This window comes from Salvelinus sp. IW2-2015, linkage group LG27, assembly GCF_002910315.2.
Source record: "Salvelinus sp. IW2-2015 linkage group LG27, ASM291031v2, whole genome shotgun sequence".
Lineage (NCBI taxonomy): Eukaryota > Metazoa > Chordata > Actinopteri > Salmoniformes > Salmonidae > Salvelinus > Salvelinus sp. IW2-2015.
This window is the reverse complement of record NC_036867.1, coordinates 17,528,178-17,546,264: the sequence shown is the minus strand read 5'-3', so window position 1 is coordinate 17,546,264 and position 18,087 is coordinate 17,528,178. Positions and strand designations below refer to the sequence as shown.

Genomic DNA, 18,087 nt, shown 5'->3' with positions numbered 1-18,087 from the left:
CACATTTCCTCTCCTTGTATCTAAGATTTAATTAAAGGATGATTTCCCACTTTTAAGGCCGTTCCTCACACCCTTTGCATATGCTTTCCTACTGATGAGGAATGTTGTACAGTATTTTATTGCCGTGTCTTCTATTGAATGGCAGTTAGGTAATGGCAGTCTGCTTTACTGCTCAAAACGAAAGAAGTCACAGCCTGTAGAAAATTAGTCTGCATCTCTGAGACTGCATCTCAAATGGTACCCTATTCCCTTTATAGGGAACTACTTTTGATCAGAGCCCTGGTTAAACGTAGTGCACTAAATATGGAAGGGGAGAGGAGAATACCATAGTCCCTGTGCCCAAGAACACTAAGTTAACCTGCCTAAGTGACTACCGACCTATAGCACTCACGTCAATAGCCATGAAATGCTTTGAAAGGCTGGTCATGGCTCACATCCGCACTATTATCCCAGAAACCCTAGACCCACTCCAATTTGCATACCGCCCCAACAGATCCACAGATGATGCAATCTCTATTGCACTCTATTGCACATACTGCCCTTTCACACCTGGACAAAAGGAACAGCTATGTGAGAATGCTATTCACTGACAACAGCTCAGCATTCAACACCATAGTGCCCTCAAAGCTCGTCACTAAGCTAAGGACTCTGGGACTAAACACCTCCCTCTGCCCCCATGTGGTAAGGGTAGCAAACAACACATCCGCCACGCTGATCCTCAACACGGGGGCCCCTCAGGGGTGCTTGCTCAGTCCCCTCCTGTAATCCCTGTTCACTCATGACTGCACGGCCAGGCACGACTCCAACACCGTCATTAAGTTTGCTGATGACACAACAGTGGAAGGGAGGAGGTCAGAGTTCTGACCGTGTGGTGCAAGGACATCAACCTATCCCTCAACGTGATCAAGACAAAGGAGATGATTGTGGACTACAGGAAAAGGAGGACCGAGCACGCCACCATTCTCATCGACGGGGCTGTAGCGGAGCAGGTTGAGCGCTTCAAGATCCTTGGCGTCCACATCACCAACAAACTAACATGGTCCAAGCACACCAACTAGCAACTGCTCAGCCTCCAACCACAAGACACTACAGAGGGTAGTGCGTATGGCCCAGTAGATCACCAGGGCCAAGCTTCCTGCCATCCAGGACCTCCATACCAGGCAGTGTCAGAGGAAGGCCCTAAAAATTGTCAAAGACTCCAGTCACCCTAGTCATAGAATGTTCTCTCTGCTACCGCACGGCAAGCGGTACCGGAGCGCCAAGTCTAGGTCCAAGAGGCTCCTAAATAGCTTCTACCTCCAAACCATAAGACTCCTGAACAGCTAATCAAATGGCTACCCAGACTATTTGCATTGCCCCTCCCCCCTTTGGAACACTTCTGCTACTCTCTGTTATTATCTATGCATAGTCACTTTAATAACTCTACCTACATGTTCATTTTACCTCGATACGGGTGCCCCCGCACAGTGACTCTGTACCGGTACCCCCTGTATATAGCCCTGCTATTGTTATTTACTGCTGCTCTTTAATCATTTGTCATTCTTATCTGTTACGCTTTTTTGGTGTTTTCTTAAAACTGCATTGTTGGTTAAGGGCTTGTAAGTAAGCATGTCACTGTAAGGTCTACACCTGTTGTATTCGGCGCATGTGACATGAAATTTGATTTGATTTTGATTTGACGACATTTGAGACTGAGTGCAGTTCCTCAAAAAGAGACTGCAGGACCCCTCAGCCAAATATATTTCAAGGAGCACAAATAGGCTTAAAATGAAATGCTTGCTCTATCTTCACCTTTTTTTTGGGGGGGGGGGGATTCCGTGCATGTTCTCTCTTTCATGCTATATCTCACGGCTTCCCAAAGGACCGCGTTTGGGATGAGAACTGAGACAGCGCAGGTTTGATCTTTTAGCGAAACTCATCTTAGCTGAATACGTTACAGTGTTGAATGTCTCTCCAACCAAGCATTTCTGGTTTGAGAGTTAAGTCTCTTATTTTCTTATTCCTTGAGCAGTGTAATTGCCTTAAAACAAAACTGGTATTTATTTGTTCTATTTTTTTATGTTCTCTCAACATTGTTTTTCTCTCTCTCTCTCTCCTGTTCTGTTTTTATTAAAGACCTGCCCGCTTGCATGGAGGACAACGGGCTTGGATTTAAGGACTGGCGAGACATTATGTGGAAGAGGAGACAATAAAGTGGGTGAGTTCATTTATATCTGCTTTATAACTATACTGCAACCCAACCTCATGATGAAAACGTTCCCAGGGCACGTTTTTTGCAAGCAAGAGAAAAGATGCACATTCTGATCTGAAGGTTGGGTTGCAGTACCGATACTTTAAAGCATAAGAGCCACTGTTGATACAGTCGCAAAAATGTTTTGCACGTCAGCAATCAAGATTTCAAGATGTAGAACTTTCAAAATACTGAAAGTGTCACAGTAGGATGCCGTTGGTATGTTTTGCCATGATCAGGTCTGTCAAGGCTGGCCCCGACTGTCATCATTATTCAGACCAATACACGAGGTCTTTTCATTGAACTTTGACCTTTCTGACAAAACATTGCATTAGACGGCAACAACCTTGCTGTAACCCCAGTTATGACACGCACGGACGGGAACACATTGGAGTGTGGGTGTCTGTCAGATCGGACAGAGAGGGAGAGATGGAGGAAGAGAAGGAGGAAGAGAAGGGAGAGGGGGAGGATAATGAAGGATAGAAGAAGTCAGACATGGAGTGGGAAGCAGAGATGGAGATGGAGAGAGGGACGGGAGAGAGACTGGGGGAAAGAGTAAGATTGGGGCTGAATCAGCTATGCGCTCTTTGTGTCTGTCGCCTCAGCAGCTCTCCAGTAGCCATGACTTTTTTTTCTACACGGTTCAGAACATTTAATGATATTTGGTGGCACACCAGATGTTGGCCCTGAGATTATAAGAGTTTATACTCCAAAGAAGGAAGGAAACGTGTTTGTAAGGGAGATAAAAAGTGCTGAACTTGTTTACTCTCGGCCAGCCATATTCAAACCAACTCTGGCTATGCTGCGGAAGATTGAGAAGAGAGAAAATGCTCCATTCTGTGTTTGGTAGTATTGGTGTGTGGAACTTCCGAGGCCGTACTGTATGCAGTGCTTGAATTGGGCCAATACACACAGAGTACCTTTACCTCAAATATTATACTGCTTGAGTACTGGCACCTTTTATAGAATAATGACTTCAAAATATGACGAGCACTGGCACCAAAATAACATTTGGACAGACACCCAAAATGAGCATCTATTTCAGTCCACTTCAAGCACTGTGTGAGTGTCTGAATTGGAATGCATTATACAGCAGTAATCCTATGGGGTTGGCTGTGAGGCTTAAAACAGCTTTTAGGTAGCTAGCTGGAGAGTTTAGTGAGTTCAGAGAGGTAGAGTATGGTAAAGTAGGGACACAGCTGCCACCAGAACATACCTCTGGTTGCATCCAAAATGGCACCATATTACATTTATATTGTATGCCTTTTGACCAGGGTAGGGCAAACCAAGTAGTGCACTATAAAGGGAATAGGGTGCCATTTGCAACACCACCAGATTAAACATTAGGCTAGCAACAGGACTCTGCAGGAGAGGAGAGTTACTGCTGTGTACTGTGCAGCTAGTAGATTCTGGTAAAGTGTTAGATGTAGTGCAAATTGTGTTAGGATGCACTTTGCCGAACAAAGTGCCGGAGAAAAAAAAACATGTTCAGAAGAATCTTTAGTCCGACCATGAGTCCGTTAATTTGAGTGATGTTAAAAGTTGGAATATGTGTGACAATTCGGAACAGATGAAGATTTCAGAAAATGATAATATGAATAAAATTCAAATGAATTTGGCTAAAGTACAAATATAGAGCCTCACTGCGGAGGTGACATAATACCCATAAAACCTAGCGGTCAAACAGGATATCGTTTCCAATCTTTTTCCCACCATTCATTTTTCACATAGGGATTTTAGAAACCCTTAAAATAAGGGCTGTGTTTCGTGTAGGCTTACCCTGGCATGATGTTTTGATAACCATGTGCAGTTGAAGTCGGATGTTTACATACTCTTAGGTTGGAGTCATTAAAACACATTTTTGTTAACAAACTATAGTTTTGGCAAGTCGGTTAGGACATCTACTTTGTGCATGACACAAGTCATTTTTCCAACAATTGTTTACAGACAGATTATTTCACTTATAATTCACTGTATCACAATTCCAGTGGGTCAGAAGTTTACATACACAAAGTTGACTGCATTTAAACAGCATGGAAAATTCCAGAAAATTATGTCACAGTTTTAGAAGCTTCTGATTGGCTAATTGACATCATTTGAGTCAATTGGAGGTGTACCTGTGGAAATATTTCAAGGCCTACCTTCAAACTTAGTGCCTCTTTGCTTGACATCATGGTAAAATCAAAAGAAATCAGCCAAGGCCTCAAAAAAAAAAATGTAGACCTCCACAAGTCTGGTTCATCCTTGGGAGCAATTTCCAAACTCCTGAAGGTACCACGTTCATCTGTACAAACAATAGTACGCAAGTATAAACACCATGGGACCACCCAGCCATCATACCGCTCAGGAAGGAGACGCGTTCTGTCTCCTAGAGATGAACGTACTTTGGTGCGAAAAGTGCGAATCAATCCCAGAACAACAGCAAAGGACCTTGTGAAGATGCTGGAGGAAACAGGTACAAAAGTATCTATATCCAGAGTAAAACGAGTCCTATATCGAAATAACCTGAAAGGCCGCTCGGCAAGGAAGAAGCCACTGCTCCAAAACCGCCATAAAAAAGCCAGACTACGGTTTTGAAATGCACATGGGGACAAAGATCGTACTTTTTGGAGAAATGTCCTCTGGTCTGATGAAACAAAAATATAACTGTTTAGCCATATTGACCATCGTTATGTTTGGAGGGAAAAGGGGGAGGCTTGCAAGCCGAAGGACACCATCCCAACCATGAAGCATGGGGGTGGCAGCATCATGTTGTGGGGGTGCTTTGTTGCAGGAGAGACTGGTGTACTTCACAAAATAGGTGGCATCATGAGGCAGGAAAATTATGTGGATATATTGTAGCAACATCTCAAGACATCAGTCAGGAAGTTAAAGCTTGGTCACAAATGGGTGTTCCAAATGGATAATGACCCCAAGCATACTTCTAAAGTTGTGGCAAAATTGCTTAAGGACAACAAAGTCAAGGTATTGGAGTGGCCATCACAAAGCCCTGACCTCAATCCTATAGAAAATTTGTGGGAAGAACTGAAAAAGCACGTGCCAGCAAGGAGGCCTACAAACCTGACTCAGTTACACCAGCTCTGTCAGGAGGAATGGGCCAAAAGTCTCCCAACTTATTGTGGGAAGCTTGTGGAAGGCTACCCAAAATGTTTGACCCAAGTTAAACAATTTAAAGGCAATTCTACCAAATACTAATTGAGTGTATGTAAACTTCTGACCCACTGGGAATGTGATGAAGGAAATAAAAGCTGAAATAAATCATTCTCTCTACTATTATTCTGACATTTCACATTCTTAAAATAAAGTGATGATCCTAACTGACCTAAGACAGGGAATTTTTACTCGGATTAAATGTCAGGAATTGTGAAAAACTGAGTTTAAATGTGTTTGGCTCCGGTGTATGTAAATTTCCGACTTCAATTGTAAATCTCTCTCGGACAAGGTGACTTTTATCCCCGTAGGGATGGTGCCAGGTTTCCTCCAGACGTGACGCTTGGCATTCAGGCCAAAGAATTCAGTCTTGGGTTCATCAGTCCAGAGAATCTTGTTTCTCATGGTCTGAGAGTCCTTTAGGTGCCTTTTGGCAAACTACAAGCAGGCTGTCATGTGACTTTTGCTGAGGAGTGGATTCCGTCTGGCCACTCTACCATAAAGGCCTGATTTGTTGGAGTGCTGCAGAGATGTTGGTCCTCCTGGAATGTTCTCACATCTCCACAGGGGAACTCTGGAGCACAGTGACCATCGGGTTCTTGGTCACCTCACTGACCAAGGCTCTTCTCCCCCGATTGCTCATTTTGGCCTAGCAGCCAGCTCTAGGAAAAGTCTTGATGGTTCCATTTAAGATTGATGGACCGACTGTGTTCCTGGGGACCTTCAATACATTTGTGGGACGCTTCCATAGAACTGTGCCTTGACACAATCCTGTCTTGGAGCTCTACGGACAATTCCTTCGACCTCATGGCTTGGTTTTTGCACACACCTTATATAGACAGGTGTGTGCCTTTCCAAATAATGTCCAATCAATTGAATTTTCCACAGGTGGACTCCAATCAAGTTGTAGAAACTTCTCAAGGATGATAAATGGAAACAGGATGCACCTCAGCTCAATTTCGAGTGTCATAGCAAAGGGTCTGAATTCTTATATAAATAAGGTATTTCTGTTTTTTTTATTTTTAATAGATTTGCAAACATTTCTAAAAAAACTTTTTTCAATTTGTCATTCTGTGGTATTGTGTAGATTGATGAGGGAAAATATTAGTTTAATCAATTTTAGAATAAGGCTGTAATGTAACAAAATGTGGAAAAAGTCAGGGGGTCTGAACTTTCCCGAATGCACTGTACATCGCTTGTTTTGTTAGGCAAACTATTCGACATTTAGCAACCATGAAATGGTGGAGGGGATTTCTACATATCACTCCTTTAAAAGTGATATGTTCCACTGCATTAAGAACGTGAACACGTTAGTAGTTTAGGTAACTATTGTGAGTGGAGGACATAAACTCCCTGTGGCAAGTCATGTAGCCCTACATCTTGTCCTACTCCAGTGTGTGTGTGTGTGTGTGTGTGTGTGTGTGTGTGTGTGTGTGTGTGTGTGTGTGTGTGTGTGTGTGTGTGTGTGTGTGTGTGTGTGTGTGTNGTGTGTGTGTGTGTGTGTGTGTGTGTGTGTGTGTGTGTGTGTGTGTGTGTGTGTGTGTGTGTGTGTGTGCGTGTGTGTGTGTGCGTGCGCGCCTGCCTGCCTGCATGCATGGAGTCATAACTGACCATGAGAATCCAAATAGGTCAGATCAGGTTTGCATTGAATAACTTCAATCAGACCCCCACTCACCTGTAGAGGGGGAAGGAAAGAACTAGTGGGGATTAACAACTCACGTCCTGTTGTAAATCAACGGAAAAGATCCAAGCCTGTGCTCTCCAAATTCAACAAAGGAATGTGCTTTGTCTCAACAGACCTTTTCCCGCTGAAACTCTAACACGTTCAAAAGCTAATTCTGGAACAATATATCTAACATATAATGTGGGGAAGGGTTAGAGGTGATCTATAGAACACTAATGTAATTTTGTTTGTAATTTTGTGACGTCATTAAAAAAAATTATAAAGGAAATACTGTAACTTAGAAAGTATACCCACTGCATATATGAAGTTTCCATACGATGCGTTGTGCATGTAATATGAAAAATGATTCAATTGTTTTTGTTAAGAGAGGGATGTGATTTGAGAAGTTATAAGAGATATTTATTTTCCATGACTTTGCACAGTGAGTAATCACCGCCCCGGAGTGAGGTCCGGGAGTGTGCCAGCCTGCTGGAGCCACCCCTTTCGAGCAAAAGGTATAAATGATGGGTTAAGAAAAAAACACATTATGCAAGAAATGTGTGAAGCAGCAGCTGCGCGTTTAAAATGGTTTGAACTTTGAATCTCAACACGAGGTGGAGACGATAAAATCACCTCCCGGACAATCACTGGTACAGCTGATTAGCTGTTCTAAAGAAAGTATCTTTGAAAGCGAATTTAACCCTTGTGTTGTCTTAAGGGTCAAAAATGACCCACAACTATGTTTAACAGCAGAGAGAACCCCCCAAATTATATTTTTTCAACTTTAAATGTTGTGACTTTTCCTTGAGTGACCCCAACATTAGAAAAAGTGAAACATTGCCTTTGTTCATATTTCCATGAAAGCTATACACCACCAGGGTACAAAGATTGTCTTGGGGTCAATTTTGACCCAGCAGTTATAAAATATTTTAAACACCACAAAAACCACAAAGACACACACACGCACACACACACACACACACACACACACACACACACACACACACACACACACACACACACACACACACACACACACACACACACAAAATGCGAAATTGAGATTATGTGTGCTACTGATTGAACTCAGACAAAGCAAAAATGTCCTTGTGCATGTGCAGCATCTCCCCTCCACGACCCCACACATGACTCAAATTCACAGACAAAATAAAAACAATTTCAGACAAAATAAACATTTCTTGAAGAAAGCATTGTCTACTAATGGGGAATGCAGTCAGAGGCTATAAAAGGTGCTGCAGATGACAGTCCCCCCCAGTTATCTCTTTGCTGAAGCCATGAGTTCACATTTCAGTGCCCAACAGCTCGTAGATCAGATTTTTTTCAGATGTCCAGGAGGAACAAGAGAAGAATGATTTAGAAGAGGAGGAGGTATCTGAAGAAGAAGATGGGGAAGAATACAGCCCAGAGAACAATGCCTCATCTTCAGATTAAGAAGAAATCCCCCAAGCTGAAAGATACATTTTTGTCAAATAACAAGGTCCTTGTCACCATATGACAACCAGGGCAGGATGGCAGCACAACATTTCATAACGATGACCCCAGGGCCCACAAGACATGCAGTTGCCCATGCCCAGGACATCGCCTCAACATTCTACATGTTCATCACACCAGCCATAGAAAAAATCATCCACGAGTTGAAAAATATGGAGGGTTTCCGTAAATATGGAGACAACTGGAAAAGGATGGATGAGATTGACCTGCGTGCCTACATAGGGCTGCTAATCCTAGCAGGTGTGTATAGGTCCCGAGACGAGGCTACATGTAGACTCTGGGATGCAGAGAGTGGAAGGGCGATTTCCGTGCCACGATGCCACTGAAAGTCTTTCACACTTTCTCAAGAATGCTACGATTTGATAACCGTGAGTCAAGACCTGCAAGACATGTGAGAGACAAACTGGCGGCCATAGGAGAGATCTGGGAGAAGTGGGTGGAGCGTTTGTCATGCCTCTACAACCCTGGGCCTGAGGTAACAGTGGATGAGCAACTGGTTCCATTCAGAGGTACATTTTTATTTTCATATATGTAATGTAAGTGATTTTCACTGTTAATTGTATGATATATTGCTGTAATATCATTGATATGTAATTGTTTTTTGTGACACTGATAATAATTACTGATAGTAATCTCTTTTGTCAAAAGGTCGCTGTCCTTTCCGATAGTATATGCCCAGCAAGCCAGCAAAGTGTGGCATCAAGATATGGGTGGCCTGTGATGCACAATCCAGCTACACTTGGAAGATGCAAGTCTACACAGGGAAGCTGACCAGTGGAGGCCCGGAGAAGAACCAGGGGATGCGGGTTGTGCTTAATGTGACAGATAGACTGAGGGGACACAATGTCACGTGTGACAATTTCTTCACCTCTTATGAACTCAGCCAGCAGCTCCTGAAGAGGAAGATCACCATGGTTGGCACAGTTAGAAAGAACAAGCCTGAGCTCCCCACTGCACTCCTCACAACAAGGAGGAGAGAGGCCTTCTCATCAAAGTTTGCCTTCACCCCCACCACCACTCTGGTTTCTTACCTCCCAAAGAGGAATGTGGTCCTCCTGAGCACACTGCACAAAAAGGCTGAGATCAGTGATTGTGAGGACAGGAAGCCAGCCATCATTCTGGACTACAATCACAACAAAGGAGGCATGGGCAACCTGGACAAGGTGATTGGAACTTACAGCTGCAGAAGGATGACAGCCCGCTGGCCCCTGGGCATCTTCCATAACACCATTGATGTGTCCTCATACAATGCCTTCATGATATGGAACAAGAGCAACCCTACCTGGATGCCTGATAAGCGGAACAAGAGGAGGGTGTTCCTGGAGCAGCTGGGAAAGGCACTTGTAACCCCACACATTCAAAGAAGGGATTGCCCCCTCCGCACAGCAGCCTCTGCAGCGCTTGTGAAAGCTGTTCAGGGGGCTGAATCATGTCCTGATCCACCTGAGGCTGCAGCTGGGGCAGGCAAGTGGAGGAGATGCCAATTCTGCCACTCAAAGAAGGACTGTAAAACAAATACTATGTGCTGCACATGTGAGAAATACATCTGCAAAGTCCATGCACACACACTTGCATACTGTCCTACATGCGCTAATTAGAGTTGATTGATTTATGTTCTTCATGTTTTTGTTTTGTATCTATTATCTTATTTTATTCTTAATTATTGTTGTTGTTTATACACCTTGTGGGTGGGGGCAATGGTTAAAAACAGTTCAAGACTGTTATTGTTTCCCTTCAATAAAATGCATTCAAAACTACTTCCTGCACATTTCTGCTACTTTCTTAGGCTATACAAGTGCTATTTCTTGCAAAAAATATATATGTTTACACCTATGCAGTACCTTTAGCAATAATAATAATAAACCTTTACTTTAGTAAAGAAAACAATTATGACTGGTGTGTTGTAATAAAAACAAGTGGTGTCCACTGATTAAATGCAGTCTTTCTGCATTGTGAAGAAGGAAAACCCAGATATTCACAAAGTTTGTGATGAAAGTTTCTTCATGCAAAATAGATTTGGGGTTTAAAATTCAATTAAGCTGCTTTATTTTAGGGGTTTAGTGAAGGCGGGTAATTTTTTACCCTTAAGACAAGTGGAATATACAGAATGTTAAGACTACACAAGGGTTAAGTAGGACCATCCTGTTGCTCTGCTCAAACCATCGTATTATGCTACTCTTATCACCCCACTGGGGAACCATCGATACGGCTGGCAAGCCTATCTTCAAAGAAGCATCTTCAAGAGCGAATGGAAGGGAAATCAATTCTGTAGTTCTGTTCAGGACTGCACGACAAGTCACCAGATACCGGGCAACTACGAGTTTAGTCCGGGAGATGGTAACTCTTTAAATAACCGCTCTCGTGGTGCCCCAGATCCTAATGAGTTAATTGTTACATGATTAATTGAATTGGGTAACAATTAAACATATTTAGTTCATTAGAAATATAACAGTCTTCAGATGAATGTTAAAGTTAAGTCACATCCCTGGATTTGCAGCCTTTACAGCTTTCCCATTTGAAAAAGTATCATCATGCTGACTTGAGTTAAAGGGCCATTTGAGAAGGGGTAATGCGCCGGAAAAAAAGACTGTAAGCCAATAGAGTGTATCAGAGGTTTGGAGGGAGGTAGGGAGGGAACTAGTTTGAGAGATAGAGAACAAGTTTGCGAGAGAGAGAAAAAAGAGAGCGCTGAACACAATAACACAGGTATCCTTCTGAGGAGATCTTGATGTGGTTCTGTGTAAAACACTGCAGCTGCGACATCAAACTGCAGCTGCCAAGTGTGTTGGTACAGATTAGGGAGTGGACCGTAATTATGTGTGATCTGATGGAGCAAATATTGGCTGCTTGGCAATTGGGAGCACAGCAGGATAGCATCCCAAATAGCACCCTATTCCATATTTAGTGCGGTACTTTTGAAGTAGTGTACTATATAGCGAACGCGGTGCCATTTAGGATGCAGCCCAGAACAGACAGAGCAGAGCAGATGACTGGGGTTGGGGAAGAACAGAGAATAGAGGAGAGGAGAGACTGAGGTCAGTCATTGGACAGCCAGCTGGACATTACACACACCAGTAACCATGTGCTGGAGATATGGTCGATCACCCGTCATGCTTATCTCAGAACAGCTTTTCTGACATGCTGTTTGTCATTGATACTGAACAAGTAGCTAGTAGTAAGGCATGTAGTAATGCGTGTACAACTGGCCTACAAGCCTATAGACTACATCTGTGTCCCAAATGGCATCATATTCCCTAGATACTGTACTGCTTTTGTCCAGGGCCCAAAGCTTCCCCTCAAGTGGAAGCTTCTTACTGAAACCAGTGCCTGTAATCTGATTCAGGTTATCAATCAACCTACCAGGGTATTTACAAACAGTACAGGACCTATATCACCCACGTGTATTGATCACACTTTTACTAACGCTGCAGAACTTTGTTCTAAAGCTGTATCCACACACATTTGATGTAGTGACCATAATATTGTGGCTATATCCAGAAAAGCCAAAGTTCCAAAGGCTGGGCCTAAAAGAGTGTACAGTATAAGAGGTCATACAAAATGTTTTGATTCCTATGTTGAAGTTTGGGCGGCAGGTAGCCTAGTTGTTAGAGCGTGGGGCCAGTAACCGAAAGGTTGCTCAATCGAATCCCCAAGCTGACAAGGTAAAAATCTGTCATTCTGCCCCTGAACAAGGCAGTTAACCCAATGTTTCTAGGCTGTCATTGTAAATAAGAATTTGTTCTTAACTGACTTGCCTAGTTAAATATTATATATATTTTTTTAAGTTAATCTAATGTGTGTAAGGAGGAGCAGCCAGAAGCTGCCCTTGATGCATTCATTAAAGATGCACTATGCAGAAATCGCTCCGCCATTTCCTGGTTGACACAAATCAAATACTGTGGTTCGCCTAAGGGAGTGATTGTTATTTATATTGAGGGATACCTGGAGGTAATCCGACCTCTTTGAAATGAAAATGGATGGCCCTTCCCTGAGGAAAATATATTTTACCTGGCCCTCCACAAGCGTTTAAAAAAACAAACGTGTAACCCTCCCCCTCCAAAATGATACCTGTCAATCAACTAACTGATCAAAGCATCCTACTGCACGCTGTATACCTATTAAGGTAGTAACGCAAACCTTTCATCAGTGTTTCAGTGTGTTTGTCATTGTGACTACAGCAAATAATATTTCAGTGTAAGCTACATGTAGCCTAATGAAAAATATAACATAGAAACTCGTATTTAAATTAAATGTAGAAATTAAACAACAAACGCTTTTTCGGCCTGCGCATCTTATACATCATGTCATTGCTTGCCTCGTTGCTCAAGAGGTTTGCAAGTGATTTCCATTTTCTAATGGATGTCAATTCGTTTGGATCTTATTTTTCACTGTGCTCGTCACTATTTGTCATGTGCAACCATTTAATATATCAGCTTAACAATGTTATCATCACTGGCCAGTGATGCTCTCTCTCTCCGTAACTTTCAACCGACAGTTAATTTGGCCTAGTACTATTTTACATTCATCAAGATTTTACACCAGAAACATTCAGTATAGGATTCCTCCTAATTGCCACCCTATTCCCTTTTTTAATGCATTAAGTTAGACCAAGGCCCTATACAGGGAATAGGGTGCCATTTGATACACAGGCCACCGTTTGAGGGCTCTCAGTTGAATTGAAATATGCGTGTACACCCAACTGTAATTGGCCATTTAAGGATTATTTTAATATGCAAACCATTAGAAACTCTATGCATAATGCAATGGCCTGAAATTAATAGTTTTTTTATGATAAAAGTATTAATTAGGTCTAAGTAAGGTTTTTTATTAATTAAACACCAAAATATGCGTAGCAAAAAGCCCTTTTGGCATCTCTGTTCATTAAACCAAAATAATTACCTTATTTGCAAACTTACTGTAACAAAGTTTAGGTTTAACGTTAGCGTCTCGTAACCTAAACATTGTACCTACTTTACATTTTACTTTTTTTTTTTTACATTTTAGTCATTTAGCAGACGCTCTTATCCAGAGCGACTTACAATAGAGTGCATACATTTTATTACATACTGAGACAAGGATATCCCTACCGGCCAAGAGCAGACGCTCTTATCCAGAGCGACTTACAGTAGAGTGCATACATTTTATTACATTTTTACATACTGAGACAAGGATATCCCTACCGGCCAAACCCTCCCTACCGGCCAAACCCTCCCTAACCCGGACGACGCTATGCCAATTGTGCGTCGCCCCACGGATCTTTACAGTTTACAGTTCTACTTTACCTAATTTATAAGATAATATTAGGTTGATTCTGCGCAGGTCAGCCGCGCTGCTATCTGTGTGTACCTTTATAAAATTGAAAACTCATTTGAGTTGCTGAATAACCGGCACATTTCACACCTCATTGGGTTTCCGATGAAGCCTGTAACAGCAGATTACCATTACCACTCTACGCTTGATTTCCTGTTTCAACTCTTTCAATTAAATTAAATTCCAAGGGTTTTATTGGCATGGGAAACATATGTTTACATCACACATGTATATTACGTCTTTCTCTCAAATCAAACCAAAGTGTATTTGTTGTGTACACAGATTAGCAGATCTTAAAGCAGGTGCAGCGAAATTCTTGTTTCTAGCTCCACCAGTGCATTAAATGTGTAACAGTACAATACTGACACAAATACACTCACTCTCTCTATTCTGTGATTCGCCACCAAAGGTATGAATGTTGTATGATAGTTCACCTCTGCAGTAGGGGTGTCATTTGTACCTACGCTTCTTCCCATTCACATTTTCACAAGTCTCTGGCATGATGTGGGCTTGTTGGTTTTGAATGGATACAGTCTCTGTGCCAAATGGCACCATATTCCCTAAATAGTGCACACATTTTGAGAAGAGCACTACTTTTGGGCCCTGTCTGTCTCTTTGTTTGACCCTGTCTGTCTGTGTTTAACCCTAGGTCATTTATGTGGCAAAGTACTTCAGGGGCCCCGGCACCTCAACGGTCACTCCCCACAATACATGTTCTACTTCAATCTTTCTCGCTTTTCTTTCGCTTTTCTAATGCAGTTCACACGTAAGAGGTGCGGCGGGCTTGGATGAGAAACAATCCTCCAATTGGAACGGAGATGAACATCAGAGACCTCTTCAGCTCTGAGAGTAGAGGACTGGACGTTCTGAATGATTCATTGTAATTCAGAGTGGGGCTCGGAATGTAATCTCACAGAAATGCATTGTGTGTTGCGCCCACCAAACTTTGCCGGTAGCAGTTTTCAGTGTGTGAATATCTTATAATGCTCTGTTCAATGACACACAGCAAGAGCTTCAGGTATACTGGAGGAGCAAAGCTTATCTCAGGCTAGTTTTGTCGTGGTTTTATACAAATAGTGCATATTTCCCCTTCCTGCCTCTGGTTATCTCACCCATTGCAGGAGTATTTGCATGAAAATATGTCAACTCTGCAGCCCTTTGAAATTGTCGCCTCTCTTGCTTCCCCCTAACTCAATCTCTTTCTCCCTCGGTCACAGTAGCAGCACAATTTCACATTCTCTCTCCCCCCTCTCCTCCCTCCATTCCTGCATATATCTTTCCCCCCTCTCTGTCTTTCTCCCTCTGTACTGCAGCAGAGTAATGAGTGAGCGCTATGCCCTGGGGGGTCAGTATGCATGGGAGAGTACAGTGGGGCTGATGTCACATCAGAGCATCTTTAAGAACAGGCCTGGCTAAACCATGGACCTAAGAGGGGGAGAACTACATATGGGTTACATTCCAAATGGCACCCTATTCCCTATATACACTCTTAGAGAGAAAAAAGGTGCTATCTAGACCCTTAAAGGGTTGTCATGACTTTCCCTCCTGGGTGAGGATCAAGAGAGGCCACCCCCGCTCTCCCACCAGAGAGGAGGGGGGAAGTGGGCCAGTCTTATGACTTTAACGACCGGTTGTAAATTCTCTCTCTGGACCTGCAGTGTTGAACAAAGGAATCTGATCTGTGTAGAGAGAGAATCTGCTGTCAAAACTCCAACATCCAACATCCAACATCCAAAAGTGGATAATGACACAATAAACGGTTGGTGGGGATCGAAACAATAATCATGTCATATAATTTAGCATGTTGTGATGTCATTACGGATGGTATAACAACATAACTGTATCTTTAAGAGCTTTCACAATATAGATATCAGATTTACATCTAAATGTTGTAAAGCTTATATGATTAAATATGAAACTATTTGGGAAAAGATAACAATGTGAATTTAGCCTTCTAAATTATATAATTGTTGTCATATAAAGTTTTACCCAGTCAGTAACCACGCTCACGTGAGCACAGACATTATGCCAAAAGGATGGAACACCCCTTTTTCCAGAGGGCATAAAAGGAGTGCTAACAAAATTTACATTAGACCAGAAAGCGTGGAGCGGTAGCTACACGTTGAAATGGTTTAAAACTACCAGACCAGCAAATGGTGAGACTCAAACTCTCGAGTGAAGAAGATAAAGACTACATCGGAACATTCAGTCTGCAGCTGTTTAAGTACTTTAGTCTAGTAAACTCGACCAAGACCACCGGGTGTGTCCCGCTGATGTATCCAGTCTAACGAACACTCAGAGACAAAGAAGCCTGATACATCTGAGGACATTGTGACCTCTGGTGGACAACCAGAGACTTACATTGAACTACTCGCCATAGACAGACGAGTGATTTCAACACAGAGATGACAAAGACATACAAGCGTAAATATGTGTTGCATTTTTAAATCCAAATGAGCGGTTGTTAGGGTGCTAAATATCCATATTTACGATGAGCGCATTTTCCACATGTACAGTTGAAGTCGGAAGTTTACATACACCTTAGCCAAATACATTTAAACTCAGTTTTTCACAATTCCTGACATTTAATCCATTTAATTGTCTTAGGTCAGTTAGGATCACCACTTTATTTTAAGAATGTGAAATGTCAGAATAATAGTAGAGAGAATTATTTATTTCAGCTTTTATTTCCTTCATCACATTCCCAGTTGGTCAGAAGTTTACATAAACTCAATTAGTATTTGGTAGCATTGCCTTTAAATTGTTTAACTTGGGTCAAACATTTTGGGTAGCCTTCCACAAGCTTCCCACAATAAGTTGGGTGAATTTTGTCCCATTCCTCCTGACAGAGCTGGTGTAACTGAGTCAGGTTTGTAGGCCTCCTTGCTCGCACACGCTTTTCAGTTCTGCCCTCCAATACCTTGACTTTGTTGTCCTTAAGCCATTTTGCCACAACTTTGGAAGTATGTTTGGGGTCATTGTCCATTTGGAAGACCCATTTGCGACGAAGCTTTAACTTCCTGACTGATGTCTTGAGATGTTGCTTCAATATATCCACATACTTTTCCTGCCTTATGATGCCATCTATTTTGTGAAGTGCACCAGTCCCTCCTGCAGCAAAGCACCCCCACAACATGATGCTGCCACCCCCGTGCTTCACGGTTTGGGATGGTGTTCTTCGGCTTGCAAGCATCCCCCTTTTCCCTCCAAACATAACGATGGTCATTATGGCCAAACAGTTCTATTTTTGTTTCTTCAGACCAGAGGACATTTCTCCAAAAACTACAATCTTTGTCCCCATGTGCAGTTGCAAACCGTAGTCTGGCTTTTTTATGGCGGTTTTGGAGCAGTGGCTTCTTCGTTGTTGAGCAGCCTTTCAGGTTATTTCGATATAGGACTCGTTTTACTCTGGATATAGATACTTTTGTACCTGTTTCCTCCAGCATCTTCACAAGGTCCTTTGCTGTTGTTCTGGGTTTGATTTGCACTTTTCGCACCAAAGTACGTTCATCTCTAGGAGACAGAACGCGTCTCCTTCCTGAGCGGTTTGACGGCTGCGTTGTCCCATGGTGTTTATACTTGCGTACTATTGTTTGTACAGATGAACATGGTACCTTATGTATATTTGCATAGTAGCAATATCAAAAATAGAAAGTGTCAGTATATTAACAGATTTTAATAAGATTTGATGCTGCTGAAATGTTGTCAATTCCACTTTAATTGTTAGGGAACTACTAACACATACACATACATATGTCAATCTCATATTTCATTTTTTTATTTTTAATACATTTCTAAAAACCTGTTTTAACTTTGTCCTTATGTGGTATTGTGTTTAGTTTGATGCGGGGAAAAAACAATTTAATCCATTTTAGAATAAGGCTGAAATTTAACAAAATTCTGAAAAATTCAAAGGGTCTGAATGCTTTCAGAATGCACTATACATTATGTACATACTGTACATACATACAGACATACGTTCAGATCTTCTGAGCCTTACCCCGTGGTCTGCTCAAACTCTTCACCCCAAGCTGTCAGCACTTCCGCCTTTTCCACTTCCTCTTCCTCCAGCTCTATCTTTAATGTGGTTTTCTACATTACGGATGCAGCCTCCTATATACCTGCCGTCGTGACGTAACATGTTGACCACGGCTCACAGTTGAGCTGACAGAATGGTGCTGCTCAGTTTTCGCTCAGGAAAAGCCGCTTGGAATTTCTGTCA

At 42.3% G+C, this 18,087-nt stretch overlaps 1 protein-coding gene across 1 annotated transcript in view; it reads left to right on the top strand.

Annotated features, from left to right (window-relative positions):
- LOC111953900 (disks large-associated protein 1-like) overlaps positions 1-18,087 on the top strand; it is a 194,771-nt gene that overhangs the window by 102,078 nt on the left and 74,606 nt on the right. The window contains exon 2 of the mRNA XM_023973391.2: positions 2,116-2,197. The gene's annotated coding sequence lies outside the window, so the exon portion shown is untranslated. The remainder of the gene's footprint in view (positions 1-2,115; positions 2,198-18,087) is intronic.